Here is a 3,600-nt window from a genome sequence, read left to right as displayed (position 1 = left end):
CATCTGCTTAGGAATTGATGCAAGCTGTTGGAAAATAGCTCAAAGAAGGATGCCATTTAAAGCCTTATAACGTTATTCTTTACCAGAGTATTCTCCAGCTACTTTGGTTGTTGAGAATGTCTACAAGAGCAAGCATTCTGTGGGAAACAGGGAGACACCTTATGACCATTACTTAATGAGATTTCCAAGTGGCTTGCTATCACTTGTACTGCATTTTGCAAGTCGAATCTGTCAAAACCTATCAGTTTTAAGAGATAAGAGGAGTGGTAAAAATACTTCTAGAGAAAAATGCATCTTCAACATATTTGGTTCCAAGCATTCCGTCTAAGGCATATTCATCAAGTAGTGAAACTTTTGTTGGCTGTAACTATGTGTCTTTCTCCAGGTATACATGTGTGTATGTATGTGTGTATTCATGTGTATAAGAGCATACATGTGTACATATATAAGGGCATATACACACATATATGCAAATATAAAAAATATACATACATAATATATGTGCGTATATATCAGCTGTTCAGTGATTTAATCTATAGTTCCTGCACATTGTCATTCACACAAAGTGTACATGATAAACTGCTCTGAGGATCTTTGCTCTATGATGGTTATCCTTTGTACTCACTTCTGCCACTACTTTGTTTTTCATCCCTGTGAACAGGGATGAAAATCTATCCATAGGATAGCTTTATTTTCATTACATGTATTTACTTACTGATAATAAAAGAAATGGGTTATTTATAAAAGAAAAAATATCTTTTAGGTAAAAGGATAAAGTATCTTATCCATCCCAATGATTCCTATGAGATAAAATTTATAATAATAGTAAAAGTGAAAAGGAATTTTTAGATCTGTTGTTTTGCCATTTAGCATTGTAAAGAATAATATCACATCACTGCTATAACTCTTAAAGAATGCCATTGTAACTGATGGTCCCTATCATGTTCTCCCAAAACCAGTGGATCCTGAAAGATAATAGTACACCAGCAGAAATGCTAAGTAGCAGACATGGAGCATGAACGAGAAAGCAAGTGAATGAGATAGAGTGAAAGATAGAGAGAAATATCATAATACTGAAAGTGCATAACAGATAAATAAGAGCTGTATGAGAATATTCATACAGCTATTTTTAGATTCTACATGTACATTTGAAGGTATTTAATGTACAATAACCCACCAACATAAAATATAAAGTGCTTTTGATAAAAAACTAAAAATTACTCAAGAAATTATAACTGCAAAAACAATTTTCACAGATGCAATCTCTCAGAGATATTTCATGACTTTGAGAATAATAAAGTGGCTGAAGTTAATATAAATTTAGTAGTATGATAATTCACAAAAATATAAAAAGATATTCATATATTTCAATATATAACCCAAAGATAAAACAAATGTTCTTTAGATGATTTTTTAAAACACAGTTTCTCAGGAACTGGGAAAGTGGCTCAATGGTATAGTGCTTGTCTTGCATGCATGAGGCCCTGAGTTTGATTCCTCTGTACCACATATCAGAAAAAGATGGAAGTGGTGCTGTGACAAAAGTGGTAACGCTAGCCTTGAGCTGAGTAGCTGAGGGACAGCACACATGCTCTAGATTTCAAACCTCATGACCAACAAAAACAGAAACAAAACAAAATACAGTCTCTCATTTTTGTAGCCTCAACTCTGTAATACGTCTGCTTCACCCTAGGGCTAAGATTTTAGGTGTGGACATTTATCAACACTCCTGATTCAGATTCTACTTGATAAAATTTTTAATCAATATTTTGTTCTTAAATTTGCTATTTGTAAACTCACATGCACCTATAAAAATGGTTGACCATCCCAGTAACTTTCTCAAAGTACCTCCAAAAGACAATTTACAAAACTTTGTATTATATTACTACAAGGAAAACAATGCTACAAATAAATAAAAACAACAATTAAATATTCATGATTAATAAAATAAAAAATAAACCAGTTACGTGTTTCCAGTATTTGAAGTGTACTACATATTAGATTTTACTATATTCTCATATTCCTGTACATTTAAAACTGGCTAAGATTATGATGTTCAACAAGAGTTTTATAGGCTATGAGTAGTCTTTAAAGTTACCCACTAAGATGACTATTTATGGCTCATCTCGTCATTTGTATATGGCTTATATCTTCACTTGTTGCTCGCTAACATATAAAGTAAGGAAGCTCTAAATTGTAGTTAACAAATTCTTAACTCTTTACTCTGCTTCTTTAAACAAAGACTTTGCAACTTCTCATTAGTAAAGTTTCTATAAATTCTGAAATATAAATACTTAGTAATATATGTCTGCTACCATAAATCTTAACTACTTCATGGAAAATTTTTATGACCTGCCAAACAGTCCCTATTTTGGCATATTTAAGCAAATTCCCAAAATTAAACCCATTTAAAGCATTAGAACTTTAACAACCTTAACCCTTGCTGCAATGTTCATTATGACAGGTGCCTTGTAGAGAATAATTGAACTCCTCCTTCTACACATCTCTTGAACCACAAATATTTGGAATTACTTTGTTTTTGACATATCAATTTTGAGTTTCTTCTTAAATATGTGCTTATGTAAGAAATAAATATTTCATGACCATTCTTTTGCATTTACTTTTTGTTGAAGTGTCTAATTTAAGAAAATCAATTACACTTTATATATAAAAAAAAGTTCTGTGCTCAATTTGGCAGCACATACCCTAAACCTGGAATGATACAGAGATGATGAGCATAGCTCCTTCGAAGGATGACACACAAATTCCTGAAGCGTTCAATATTTTTACAATGACAGACGCTGGAGGGAATGTGGCCAGAAGTAAACACTACTGAATTCTTGGTGAGAGTGTAAACTTGTCAACCCCTTTGAAAAGCAGAACGGAGGTTCTTCAAAAGATTCCACATAGAGATCCTCTATGACGCAGCAATCCTTCTGTTGGGCATTCACCCAAATGATCAGAAACAAGACCATACTAAAACTACAAGCACAACTATGTTTATTGCAGCATTATTTACCATAGGTAAGATATGGAACCAACCCGATGCCCCTCAGTACATGAATGGATCAAGAAAATGTGTGTGTGTGTGTGTGTGTGTGTGTGTGTGTGTGTGTGTGTGTGTGTGTGTAACTGTGACCCCTCTGAACAGTACTTTTACAACTAAAAACATATAAAAATGTTCTGAGATGGAAGAGTTTATTCCCCCAATTTTATCCATATAATATTGTTAACAAAGCAGATTTTTAAATACTACGTAGAATGTGATATGTATTACAGAAACCATTACATGTAATGAGCAACCAGAAATAATGTTATCAATTGAATATGCACTGCTTCCAAGGAAGCCAGATGGATAATTTCTCATGCTCTAAATCAAACTGGTGATCTTATGTCTTGATAGTGTAAAAATATCAGGGACAGAATAATGAAGGAATTACAACTGAGGTGAAATCCATATGAAAATATACAAACCTGATAAAACATATAAGTATCTGAGCAGTATATTGTGTTTTAAATCATTTACGCTACATTGTAAAGATAATGAAGACCTATTAGAATGAATTAACTTTTTGATATCCTATCGTAGCTCCTTAGAAG

The 3,600-nt window shown here is 32.8% G+C and overlaps 1 non-coding gene across 1 annotated transcript; it reads left to right on the top strand.

The window, feature by feature from the left end:
- The first annotated feature begins 2,682 nt into the window (after positions 1-2,682).
- LOC138808639 (U6 spliceosomal RNA) lies at positions 2,683-2,788 on the top strand. The gene has a single exon (XR_011366544.1). It is a non-coding gene; the product is annotated as a U6 spliceosomal RNA (small nuclear RNA).
- The last annotated feature ends 812 nt before the right edge of the window (positions 2,789-3,600 follow it).

Source organism: Dipodomys merriami, unplaced genomic scaffold (assembly GCF_024711535.1).
Source record: "Dipodomys merriami isolate MVZ:Mamm:240054 unplaced genomic scaffold, mDipMer1.0.p SCAF_46, whole genome shotgun sequence".
Lineage (NCBI taxonomy): Eukaryota > Metazoa > Chordata > Mammalia > Rodentia > Heteromyidae > Dipodomys > Dipodomys merriami.
The sequence above is the reverse complement of the archived record's forward strand: the minus strand, read 5'-3'. Positions and strand labels throughout refer to the sequence as shown.